The sequence below is a fragment of the Ranitomeya imitator genome, chromosome 4 (genome assembly GCF_032444005.1).
Source record: "Ranitomeya imitator isolate aRanImi1 chromosome 4, aRanImi1.pri, whole genome shotgun sequence".
Lineage (NCBI taxonomy): Eukaryota > Metazoa > Chordata > Amphibia > Anura > Dendrobatidae > Ranitomeya > Ranitomeya imitator.
In genome coordinates this window covers 676590169-676603727 of record NC_091285.1, presented here as the reverse complement: position 1 = coordinate 676603727, position 13559 = coordinate 676590169, and the positions used below count along the sequence as shown (strand labels likewise).

The 13559-nt window shown below is 45.2% G+C and overlaps 1 protein-coding gene across 1 annotated transcript in view; it reads right to left on the bottom strand.

The window, feature by feature from the left end:
- LOC138674352 (mucin-17-like) overlaps window positions 1-13559 on the bottom strand; it is a 122535-nt gene that overhangs the window by 91729 nt on the left and 17247 nt on the right. The window contains exon 2 of the mRNA XM_069762207.1: window positions 7688-7789. The gene's annotated coding sequence lies outside the window, so the exon portion shown is untranslated. The remainder of the gene's footprint in view (window positions 1-7687; window positions 7790-13559) is intronic.

The following is a 13559-nucleotide window of genomic DNA, read 5'->3' as shown; positions in this document are numbered from 1 at the left end:
GTTCGTGTTATATTGCAGAGCAGGGGGATAACTAAAATAAGGCCCTGCTCTAAACTAAGAGGTCAATAGCCTTGTGTGTTTTCATCACAGTGTAGCAGTGGAGGGATAACTAAGATAAGCCCCCTGCACATGTGATAGCCGTCTGTTCGCCTAAAGTAACCCCGATCCGTGACATAGGGGTGACAGTCATGGTGTGAATCGTGACAGGTGGCACTAGAGTTCTAGTCCTCTTTCTCTCGGAATAGACAATTTGCAAAACCATAAGCTGTAATAATTATGACTGTGTGGAAATGATTGGATAACAAATCAGTAGGTAGATGATATGATCCAAACAAAACAGCTGCTGTGCTAACCACCAGTGGGCCAAAGTGGATATTTGAACCCTGATATATATATATATATATATATATATACTCCCTAAGAAAAAATTGGTAAGTTTGTCTATTACATCAACCAAAAATCCACCAGATACTGCTCCTGTGTTGTCATCGACAACCACAGTGGGAGAACTAAAATGAAGGCTGATGATACACAATCAAGTGTTATAAATGTGCAGCTAGAAAGAAACCAAAGGTGAGTATGCTATATCTATTTTGCATGCATGCATTTAACAGAGTCATGTCCATCAAAATATGGAGCTATCTTGCCCAGGTTCCAGTCTTAGTCCGTGTTGTAAGGTATTCAACCCTTATTACTGCCCATCAGGACGCAGAGCTGATTCAAAACTCCATTAGGCGTCCGTTCTCAAGGTATAGGGTATCCTAACAGACCAGGAGACCACCACCCAACGCGTTTTATCCCACACTGGGACTCATCAGGTGATCCAGTAGTCTAGAGAGGAGGGCCGTACCCTCAGCTCCTGTGCGTGACCTAATTGTGCGGGCTCCTTTTTAAATGACCTCTCCTGACGAAGCTGCAGGTACAGCGAAACGCGCATCGGGGTCATCTGGGCACCGCTGATCCACCTATGCTATGGCTGCAGGTAATGGGCACACATCAATTGTTATATGATAGATGGGACTTGACCTATGTTTAGCATTACTACCTCTTATACGATAGATAGGTATTGGTCTATTGGTGATGTGACACTGTCATTACACTGGTATGGTTTGCATATGGCCCACCTCCATTATTGTACGGGGAGATAGTTTACCGCAGCATGATCATCATCTTTAATATTTTGGGTATTATACTCCACTAGCACAGGTGGTGTTGGGCGGCCCCAGTTTTGTATGTCTCTGTTGTGAGATTATATAGTCTATGGGCAGCAGAGTCCTTGGTATTTTATCTCTGTTGTAACTATTTATATTTTATCTTTAGTATACAAATATATATATATATATATATGTGCACTGTCACTGTGTAATGTAATTTTCTAGGATATTAATAAATGATTTGTTATTTCTATCAATTTCTGATCGTGTTTACTTCACCATCTCTATTGGTTATAGTTGTTGAGTTGTGGAGAGGATCGTTTTTATAGAGGAGTGGTTTTGGTGGTATTTAAATGACAAAATGGCCTGGTTCCAGATGCCATGTATATCACTTCCACTTGTTAGCCCGCGTGTGCAAAAACAAAATAGTAGTGAGCGCCTCTGTCATTTGACAGGGGTATGTCGTTTACTACACTTCCTCCATGTGGATGGCAAAAGTTAACTCTGGCACCGAAGAGGCAAGCGGCAGAAAAAAGATTCTGGGAGGTGTGTCCTTTACATCATCTCCTCTCCGTGGAACGCAAGTGTTGTATATCTGGCACCATGGATGCCATACGCATGACTTACATACAATTAGGCATGTGATTAAGCGCTCTCCAGGTATCTATGCCAACCTGTTGACTAAAGTGGTGACGTGCATGTAACTTCCACTTATTGGACAGCAAGTGCATATGCCATTGTGCTGCGCAAACATTCCATTTTTCTAGAGCCTAAGATGACAGTACATATATTAGCCTAGTGGAAGGGAAATCTAAACTAGGGACCTCAGCTCCATATTCCAATATATCCCAATAGACAAAAGGTAAATTAATTAATTGACTAGAATAACTGTTGTCTGGGACAAAATTTAACAAAGTGTATCACAAAACAACCAAGCTAATTTCTCCATCTCCAATCATACAAATGTATTGGTGAATACAAAACTACTTGGTGTTAAAAGTGTGGGGAGACTAAATGGAACCCCCTTAAAAGAATTTCTGATAGTTCCCACAGGGGAGACAAACAAAAAAACACCAGTCAACTGAGTGAAATGACGGAGAGGAGAATAATCACTAAGAGTTTTTAATAATAGTGTAAGAAGTAAATAATCATGCTAATTAGTAGCCCACAGAAAGCCACATCTGTGCCACGCAGAGGGCATAAGAAGATAGGAAAGACTAAACTGTCCCAAACTAGACACAATTAGTGACCCTACCTAGTAGGTGAGTTTGGCACCCCTTTTTTCTGTTCATTGGTGCCCTCACTCCTCCTCATCTTTCCCTCCATAATTAACCCTACACCTAAAGAAAATAGCCAAATGTCAGCTGTTCGTTTAGACCCAGCGGAGACACGGTTCTCGCCCTTAATTCATATACCCATGATACAACCGATCTCCTCACCAAGATTGAGGGGTTGGTTTTTGAACAAGATATGATCATGGCATGTCTTAGTGTTGAGGTACTGTACTCCTCTATTCCACACACCAAGGGTTTGGAAGCTGTTTAATATTTCCTGAGTAGTAGGGGATATCAGTTTTGGACTTTGGATGATTTGATCTTTGAAAGGATTAAATTCTTTTTCTAACCAAAACTGTCTTTATGTATGACTCTAAGTGCTTCCACCAGCTCAGGGTCACAGCAATGGGGAGCCCTTGTGTCCCCTCATACGCTAATTTGATCCTGGGCTGGTGGGAGGAAACAGAGGTCTTTGGTGAAGGAACTACCAGCGGAAGTGAGTGCATCATCTTATGGCTTATATACATTGAGGATATGTTCATCATTTAGCGGGGTTCCATTTACAGTTTCAAAAAATCTGTTGATGTCCTCAATATTAACCCCTTACCGACATCAGGCAGTTTGCGTTTAGTTGGACCATCATTTATTTTTCAACAGGACAATGACCCCAAATACACCTCCAGGCTGTGTAAGGGCTATTTGATCAAGAAGGAGAGTGATGGGGTGCTACGCCAGATGACCTGGCCTCCACAGTCACCAGACCTGAACCCAATCGAGATGGTTTGGGGTGAGCTGGACCACAGAGTGAAGGCAAAAGGGCCAACAAGGGCTAAGCATCTCTGGGAACTCCTTCAAGATTGTTGGAAGACCATTCCCGGTGACTACCTCTTGAAGCTCATCAAGAGAATGCCAAGAGTGTGCAAAGCAGTCATCAAAGCAAAAGGTGGCTACTTGGAAGAACCTAGAATATAAGACATAATTTCAGTTGTTTCACACTTTTTTGTTAAGTATATAATTCCACATGTGTTAATTCATAGTTTTGATGCCTTCAGTGTGAATGTACAATTTTCATAGTCATGAAAGTACAGGAAACATCTTTAAATGAGAAGCTATATATATATATATATATATATATATATATATATATATATATATACTGTATATATATATATATATATAAATATATATATATGTATATACTAGATGGTGACCCGATTCTAACGCATCAGGTATTCTAGAATATGTATGTATGTATGTACATCGCGCTGTGAGTGGGGGTTAAATTCCGCTTTAATATCGCTGATTGGTCGAGCCCGGCTGGCCGATCAGTGAAGAGTGTTTCAAATCTGGCACCAATTAGCAGCCGGACTGTGCCTTTCGCTGATTGGTCGCAGCCGGCCGGGCACGACTAATGACAGAAGAAGTGTTTAAATACCACGCCAATAACGCTGATTGCAAGATAAGTGAAAGCAGTCAGAGAGGAGCGCAGAGGAATTGACCCAGGGAAGGGGAGATGAAAGGGAGTTGTTGAGCACCACCGCAGCTCCAGCTGAATACCTCCAAAGGACGATAAGAATGTGTGTCAAACAGAAATCAGTCCCAGGAGCGCTGAAGGAAACTCAGACAACATATGTCGTTTGCCATAACGCGTTTCAACGGTAAACACCGTCTTCTCCACCTGAAGAAGACGGTGTTTACCGTTGAAACGCGTTGTGGCAAACGACATATGTTGTCTGAGTTTCCTTCAGCGCTCCTGGGACTGATTTCTGTTTGACACACAATAACGCTGATTGGTCACGGCCGGCTGTGCGCGACCAATCACTGAAGCGGTGTTTAAATCCCATGCCAATGTCGCTGATTGGTCGTGGCCAGCCGGGCACACAACCAATCAGCGAAGCATGGTTTAAATCCCATGTCAATTCGCGGCTGGACTCCATCGGTCACTGATTGGTAGCAGCCAGATGTCGGGGGTTCGGGGTGCTGGATGTCAGGGGTTCGGGGTGCAGGATATAGTACAGCCACGTAGTATATAACACAGCCATGTAGTATATAGCACAGCCACATAGTATGTAGTATATAGCACAGCCACGTAGTATATAGCACAGTCACATAGAATATAGCACAACCACGTAGTATACCACGTAGTATATAGCAGCCACATAGTATATAGCACAGCCACGTAGTATATAGCAGCCACATAGTATATAGCAGCCACATAGTATATAGCACAGCCACGTAGTATATAGCACAGCAACGTAGTATATAGCAGCCACGTAGTATATAGCACAGCCACATAGTATGTAGTATATAGCACAGCCACGTAGTATATAGCACAGCCACATAGAATATAGCACAGCCACGTAGTATATAGCAGCCACGTAGTATATAGCACAGCCACGTAGTATATAGCAGCCACATAGTATATAGCAGCCACATAGTATATAGCAGCCATGTAGTATATAGCACAGCCACGTAGTATATAGCACAGCAACATTGTATATAGCAGCCACATAGTATATAAAACAGCCCACGCAGTAAATAACACAGCCCACGCAGTATATAACACTGCCCACGTAGTATATATCAGTCATGCAGTATATAACATAGCCCACGTAGTATACAGCAGTGTGGGCACCATATCCCGGTGGATGGTGGAAGGTGAGAATAGCACCATTTTTTTTTTAATTATTTTTAACATTGTATCTTTTTCCTATTGATGCTGCGTAGGCAGCATCAATAGTAAAAAGTTTGTCACACAGTGTTAATAGCAGAGTTAACAGACTGCGTTACACCGTGTTATACCATGGTGTAACGCAGCTGGTTTAATGGACTGCTAAAACGCTATGTGAGTGGCGGGCGCTGACTGGGGGGAAGTATGGAGGGGGCACTGACTGCAGGGGAGTAGGGAGTGGCCATTTCGTGGCTGCGACCAATCAGCGACTTGGGATTTCTACGTTGATACTGTGCCCGTCGCTGATTGGTCGAGGCCTGGCGGCCTCAACCAATCAGAGACGCGGGATTTCCAGGACAGACAGACAGACAGACAGAAAGACAGACAGACAGACAGACAGACGGAAAAACCCTTAGACAATTATATATATATATATATATATATATCAGGGTTAAATTTCCCTTTTGGCCCACTGGTGGTTAGCACAGCAGCTGTTTTGTTCGGATCATATCATCTACCTACTATTTTGTTACCCAATCATTTCCACATAGTCATAATCATTACAGTTTGTTTTTTTATGACTCCTTTTAACGCCCTTTGGCCGTAGTGGTAATGTTTAGTAACTAACTCTATTTTTAACTACCTAATATTGTCTTGGGTTGTTATATGTAGAGTGTCCGATTACTTTTAATTCTTATCCACATATTAAAAGTTATGTTTTAATCCCAAAAGCGCGATACCTACCTCCTACAATAGGGATCCTGGTTTCATATCCGGCTTCCTTTTTTTTTAAAAAAAAAGACCAATTTGCTGTTAACTTTCCTTTCTGGGTCCACGGTATTACCTGAAGTGCTCCATTTTAGCCCCCTTTTTTTTGTAATATTGTTTTTCCATGTTCATAGAAGACCGTGATTTTGGTTACGTACACCAATACTCTGGTATTAGTACTATATATATAAAAATGCAATAAGAGACGATCAAAACATTGTATCTACCCCATAGTGGCATTAATAAAAACATCAGCACAGATTTCTAAAAAGATCCCTTGCACAGCTCCATTACTTAAAACTGAGAGCGGTATTAGTCTTGGAAAATTGAAACCCAAGCAAAAAGAATTTTTATACAAATTTCTTAACTTTTTTTCAACATTTAAATAAAATAAAACTATGCATATTTTTGGTTTCACCAAAATCATACTGACCTGGAGAATCATATTATATTTTTAATATATAGTGAACTAGGCTACGTTCACATTTGCGTTGTTGTGTGTTGCGTCGGCGACGCAACGCACAACGCATGCAAAACGCATGCAAAAACGCATCGTTTTGCGACGCATGCGTCCAGTTTTGGCCAAAAAAAATGCAACTTGCTGCGTCCTCTGCGCCCTGACGCTTGCGCCAAAAAAGACGCATGCGTCACAAAGCGCAAGACAACGCATGTCCATGCGCCCCCATGTTAAATATAGGGGAGCATGATGCATGCGTCGCCGCGGTTGCGCCCGACGCACCGCAAATGTGAACGTAGCCTAAATGAAAAAATCCAAAAAACAATTTTGGAAATGATTTTTTTTTTTGCAATCTTGACGCACTTGGAATTTTTACCCGCTTTCCAGTGCATCATATGATAAAATTAATAGTGGCATTCAGAAGTACAAATCATCTCGCAAAAAAAAACGAGTCCTCAAGGCTATGTTGATAGAAAAACAAAATAGTTACAATTCTTGGAAAACGGAAAAGAAAAAATGAAAATTCGTAAAAGAACAATAGCCCTGTGGGAAATTTGTTAAAGAGTTTGTACCAAGATAATAAATTATACCCTATTAAAAGAATTAAGGAAAACATTGATGTCTGTTGTTCGACTACTGGGACACCTACCAATCCTGAGACTGGGGCTCCTCTCCATTGTCTATGGTGCTGTACCCAGCTACATGCTTTAGATAGCGATCTTCAGTTCTCAAGATTGGTGCTGGATTACATTATTCGGAACCAACAATCAGTAAGTTGTTCCCAATCCGATCGTATTAACTTGGTACAAGCACCTTAAAATTACATCCAGGCAGGGGTAGACTGTGACCACTTTGTTTGTTATTTTCTGGTTTACGTTTGTGCAGTTTATTATTGGCCATACCCGTCATTCTAAATCCCCCCCACACTTTTATCACCTATTGTGGATAAAAAGGAAAAACATTTGGAAATACAGCATAAACATGGATTGCACCGTAAATTTAGATTTTTTTGTGTCATATAAAGGGGCTCAAATGCAATAAGTTCCCACATGCTCTTATTATTTCTGAAGAATAAGACATTTGTTTAATAGTTTGTATGTTGGTAAACCGACTATCAAAATCTAGTATTCTTGACCATTTTCTTCTTGATGTCCCATAGTACAGGCAGAAACATAGGCATGATATTTTTGAAAGTGTCCACCCTTATGCTCTACAGAGGTCTCGGAGAATTAGCGCAAGTGCTGAGCTGGTCAGATCCTGACCATTTCTGAGAGTCAGTCCAGACAGCCGTCAGTCAAAAATTTCTGCGTTTATTGAGAGGTCATCTTACAATTCGAACACCATATTTAGCCCCATAACTTACCAATCTCAATTCTCTCATTGATGCTCTCACAGAGAGATCCATAAAATGGATCAAGACAAATGCACTTAATTCCATCAAACTTTCCCCCGTTTTGACACTCCGCTAAAGAGGAAAAATAAACAAATGTTAAGGAAACTTTAATAGTTATGCAATGAAAAGGTTTACGAGGAGGAGACTAGGATAGAACTGGAAGGCTTTGACACATCGTTCATTCTGGAGAGAATCTTGAAGAAGCTTTTGGAAAATTTAGGAACTTCTTGAAATTGGACTTGTTCACTTTAATTACATACAGCTGTCAAGCCATCATTCATCACCACTAATTAGAGAGGTTGTCTCACATATTTAAACATTTTGGAAACTTTTCTATGAGTAGTAAAATAGTGGGAAAAGTAGCTCTTGCTGTAACCTACTTATCCTCTGCCTTCTACTCCATGGTAGCTTAAACATTTGCATGGTTGCCACGTAAGCAGCTGCTGTGGGGACATTAAATTCGGCCAAAATGCCATTCCTCTTGGATAGTGTTGAGCATTCCGATACCGCAAGTATCGGGTATCGGCCGATATTTGCGGTATCGGAATTCCGATACCGAATTCCGATACTTCCCGCGTATCGGATACCGGAATCGGAAGTTCCCAGAATTCAAATTGAACGCAGCAGCCAATGAGGAATGAATGAAAGTGTGGGCACATCCTGTTTAGCATGGTGGGCATGTAAGTACTGGCAAGGCTTGGATTGGCTGCTGAAATGATGTCACTCTGCACTATAAAAAAGCGCTGCCGCCATTTTGCGCTCACTCTGCTGTGATTTCAGTTAGGGACAGGACGCTGTGTTCTAACTGAGGGCCAGTTGAGCTAGCTAATTGCTTTATTTTCCTTTCCAAAGGCTAATTTAGCAAAACGCTGTGTGTTCTTCACTGTTCACCTTGCTCTTGCCTTGCAGCGCTGTTTTAACAGCGTTCTGCAAGGTCTCTGTGTGTGTGTGTGTGCAGCTCACTCTGTAGTCTGTGTGCAGCCATATACCCGGTTGTATTCAGCTCAGGGGGGGTTCACACTGCCTCACACAGTTGTTCTTTTTTGCTCTTAGTGCAGCCTGCTGCACATTTTTTCTCAAATTTCCTATTAGTGTTTTTCCACCAGTCTCCAGCTCTATTGTGGAAAAACACTACATAGGATAACCTAGAGGGGGGTTTTTGGGCCTTGCAGCGCCGTTTACGGCTGTCTGCACGGTCTCCGTGTGAGCCCAGCTCGCCCTGTAGTCTGTGTGCAGCCATAGCCGGTTGGATTCAGCTCAGGGTTCGTTACTGGCTCATACCTTGAGAAAAATTTTCCTTTTTTTCAAATAGTGCAGCCTGTTTAAAATTTGAAAAAAAAAATTCCTATTAGTGTCTTTCCACTCGTATCCAGCTAAATAGTGGAAAAACACTATATAGGATAACCTAGAGGAGGGTTTTTTGGCCTTGCAGCGCCGTTTACGGCTGTCTGCACGGTCTCCGTGTGAGCCCAGCTCGCCCTGTAGTCTGTGTGCAGCCATAGCCGGTTGGATTCAGCTCAGGGTTCGTTACTGGCTCATACCTTGAGAAAAATTTTCCTTTTTTTCAAATAGTGCAGCCTGTTTAAAATTTGAAAAAAAAAATTCCTATTAGTGTCTTTCCACTCGTATCCAGCTAAATAGTGGAAAAACACTATATAGGATAACCTAGAGGAGGGTTTTTTGGCCTTGCAGCGCCGTTTACGGCTGTCTGCACGGTCTCCGTGTGAGCCCAGCTCGCCCTGTAGTCTGTGTGCAGCCATAGCCGGTTGGATTCAGCTCAGGGTTCGTTACTGGCTCATACCTTGAGAAAAATTTTCCTTTTTTTCAAATAGTGCAGCCTGTTTAAAATTTGAAAAAAAAAATTCCTATTAGTGTCTTTCCACTCGTATCCAGCTAAATAGTGGAAAAACACTATATAGGATAACCTAGAGGAGGGTTTTTTGGCCTTGCAGCGCCGTTTACGGCTGTCTGCACGGTCTCCGTGTGAGCCCAGCTCGCCCTGTAGTCTGTGTGCAGCCATAGCCGGTTGGATTCAGCTCAGGGTGCGTTACTGCCTCATACCTTGAAAAACAATTTCCTTTTTTTCAAATAGTGCAGCCAGTTTAAAATTTGAAAAAAAAAATTCCTATTAGTGTCTTTCCACTTGTATCCAGCTAAATAGTGGAAAAACACTATATAGGATAACCTAGAGGAGGGTTTCTTGGCCTTGCAGCGCCGTTTACGGCTGTCTGCACGGTCTCCGTGTGATTTAAACTAGCTCTGTAGCCCGATCTGCACCAAAAAAAAGGTTAAGTTCACCAAACACAACTTACACTTGTGTAGGCCACATTTGAAAAATAATAAAGTTTAGTCCACAATTTACAACATTAGTGTTTCTTACACCTGTTAGGAGGAGCATTACAGGAATAAGCACACTAAGGCCTTAGTACTTTTCTGCTTATCTTTATCTGTCAACCAAGATGAAGAGGGCAGGGAGTAAGGCACGTGGGCGTGGGCGCGGAGCAGGGAGAGGAGCAGGGAGAGGACGTGGTGATTCTGTGCCTGCTGCGGGCGCCGGTGACTCGTCGTCACTCAGTTTCAGCAGGGAACAGTCCTTCATGCGCAGCTTTGTCGGAGAGCGCCGTGCACCGCTGCTGCGTGAAGACCAAATTGAAGCCGTTGTCGGGTGGATGGCAGCTAACGCCTCGGCATCGACTTCAGTTAGTGCCACATCCTCTCAGGCACAGAGCACTGGAGAGCAGCCATCTGTCTCTTCACCACCTGCCAAATTGGCCAGGCAGTCAGAGAGCCCAGGACAGGAGCCGTCTCTACTTCTGTTCTCTGAATCTCTTGGCTTGGAAACAGGGGGCCAGCCAAGCAGCATTGGAGAAATGGAAGAAGAGGCAGTGTGCAGTGATGCCCAAAAGCTTTATCTCTCTGACTCTGAAGAGGCAGGTGGGCCAGTGCCTCCGGTGACCACAGCGCAGTACGCATCTGATGATGAAACTCAGGTGCCGCTTTCTCGTGCGTACTGTGCTGCTGACACTACCCAGGAGGAGCAGTTGGTGGCAGAGGGTAGTGGAGATGATGAGGTCCTTGACCCATCGTGGCGTGAGGAACAGGAAGGTGGTGGGAGCAGCTCAGAGGAAGAGCTTCCTCTTACGGGCCAAAGAGGGAGAGGGAGGGGGAAGACTGCGGAGCCTGTAGCCTCCACTTTGGCACCCGTTAGGAGCCTGTCTCTTTCCAAAGCCAAAAAGGGCGCTCCCAAGACTTGCAGTGCCTGGTCCTTTTTTGACACAGTTGCAGATGACATTTGTTTTGTCAAATGCAAGCTGTGTCATCATAAAGTAAAAAGAGGGAAAAATGTCAGCAACCTCAATACCACAAATATGTGGAAACATGTGCGGACCAGGCACGCGGTGGAGTTACAGAAACACACTGAAGATGTAGGCCAACCAACAGCGGCAGCTACCACCTCTTCAGCTCGTGTTGCCTCTTCCTCCAGCTCACGCACAGCTGGTTTGGCTTCCTCCCGGAGACCTTGTGTAATTCCACCCACAGCACCACCTTCCCAGTCATCCTCACACTCCCAGTCTACTCTACAGCCATCGGTAGTACAGGCATGGGAGAAAAGGCGGGCATTCTCGGCCAACCACCCCCGAGCACAGGCTCTGAATGCAGGCATTGCCAAACTGTTGTCCCTGGAAATGCTCTCGTTCAGGCTGGTGGAGACTGACAGCTTCCGTGACTTGATGGCATTGGCAGTCCCACAGTACAAGGTGCCCAGCCGCTTTTACTTCAGCAGGCAGGCTGTCCCTGCCCTGCACAGGCATGTTGAGGCAAACATAAAACATGCGCTACTGAACGCCGTCAGTAGCAAGGTCCACCTCACCACCGATGCGTGGACCAGTCAGCATGGACAGGGGCGATATGTTTCCCTCACTGCCCATTGGGTTAATGTTGTTGAGCCAGGTACAGATCGTGCGAGTGGCGCAGGACGTGTCCTGCCCACTCCAAGGATTGCAGGAATCCAGTCTGTACGCATCGACTCCTCCTCTTACACCAGTTCCTCTGATTCCTCTCTGCAGGATCCGTCACAGTCCACCCCCACATGGACCCGTGAACGTTTACCTATGACCGACATGAGCACAGCCGTGGCCAAACGTCAGCAGGCCGTCTTGAAACTAGTTTCATTGGGGCATCGAAGCCACACAGCGCAGGAGCTCTGGAATGCCATAAAGCAGGAGAGCGATGTGTGGTTACTGCCAGCGAATCTCCAGCCAGGCATGGTAGTGTGTGACAATGGCCGAAATCTGGTGGCAGCTTTGGCCCTTGGCAACCTCACTCACATCCCATGTCTGGCACATGTGCTCAATTTGGTTGTGCAGAGTTTTCTGAGGGACTATCCGGATCTTGATGCCCTGCTGCACAAGGTCCGCCTAGAGTGTGCTCACTTGCGGCGTTCCAGCTTGGCCAGATCCCGCATTGCTGCTCTGCAGCGCCGATTCCGCCTTCCGGAACACCGCATCATATGTGACCTACCTACCCGGTGGAATTCCACGTTACATATGTTGGAGCGGTTGTGTGAGCAGCAGCAAGCAGTTATGGAGTACCAGCTGCATCAGGCGCAAAGAAGTCGCAGTCAGCGCCGATCAGACTTCACAACCACAGAGTGGGCCACTATGAAGGACGTCTGCCAGGTTTTGCGTCCTTTTGATTATTCCACGCGGATGGCAAGTGCAGATGATGCACTAGTCAGCATGACTGTCCCCCTTATCTGCCTGCTTCAGCAAACTTTGCAAGGGTTAAGGGATGATGTGGTGGAAGAGGTGGAGGATGAGGAGTCACCTTTTCCATCAGCTTCTGGAGAGTCAGCGCCACGTGGTTCCTCACAAAGGGGTACGCAGGGGCCAATTTGTGAGGAGGATGAGGAGGAGTCAATGGAGGAGGAAGAGCTCCGTCCAGAGGAGGGAGCGACACAATTGTCCAGTGGTCAGTGTGTACAGCGAGGGTGGGGTGATGACGAGCGGGCAGAGATCATGTCTCAAGCAGGGGACAGCGTTTCTGGGCCGGTTGGCACTCTGCAGCACATGGTGGATTTCATGCTGCAGTGCCTGAGAAACGACCGCCGCATCGACCACATTCTCAACATGCCTGATTATTGGGTGTTCACCCTCCTCGATCCTCGCTACCGGGACAACGTCCAAAACCTCATCCCTGCGTTGACCCGGGAGCGTAAATTGCGGGAGTACCACGACACACTGGTGAATTCCATCATCTTCTCCTGTCCAACTGAGAGGAGTGCTGCTAGTGCTTTACAAAGCAGCTCAGTGCGTCGAGGCAGTGGGGGAGGCTCTGCCCAAAGAGGGAGCAGAAGCAGTGCCTCTGCCCAAGGCAAGCCCAGTATGGCACAACTCTGGCACACTTTTGTGTGCCCGCCCCAAATGTCTACACCATCACCGGCGGCTCCAGTCAGCAGGAGGCAACGGTTCCGTCAGATGGTGACAGACTACATGGCTTGCCCTCTTACTGTACTCCCAGACGGCTCTTCCCCGTTCAAGTTTTGGGTCTCTAAGCTGGATACATGGCCAGAGCTAAGCCAGTATGCATTGGAGGTGCTGGCTTGCCCTGCGGCTAGTGTCTTATCGGAACGTGTCTTTAGTGCCGCAGGTGGTGTACTAACAGACCGTCGCATGCGACTATCCTCCGATAACGTTGACCGGCTTACTTTCCTGAAAATGAACCAGGCCTGGATCTCGCAGGAATTTGCCACTCCTCTGCCTGATTAAGTAATTGGGTGTCATCCAGGTCTCCTGCTGTGTTCATCTTTCTACCACCTGAACTGCTATTCCTGGGCTCCAAC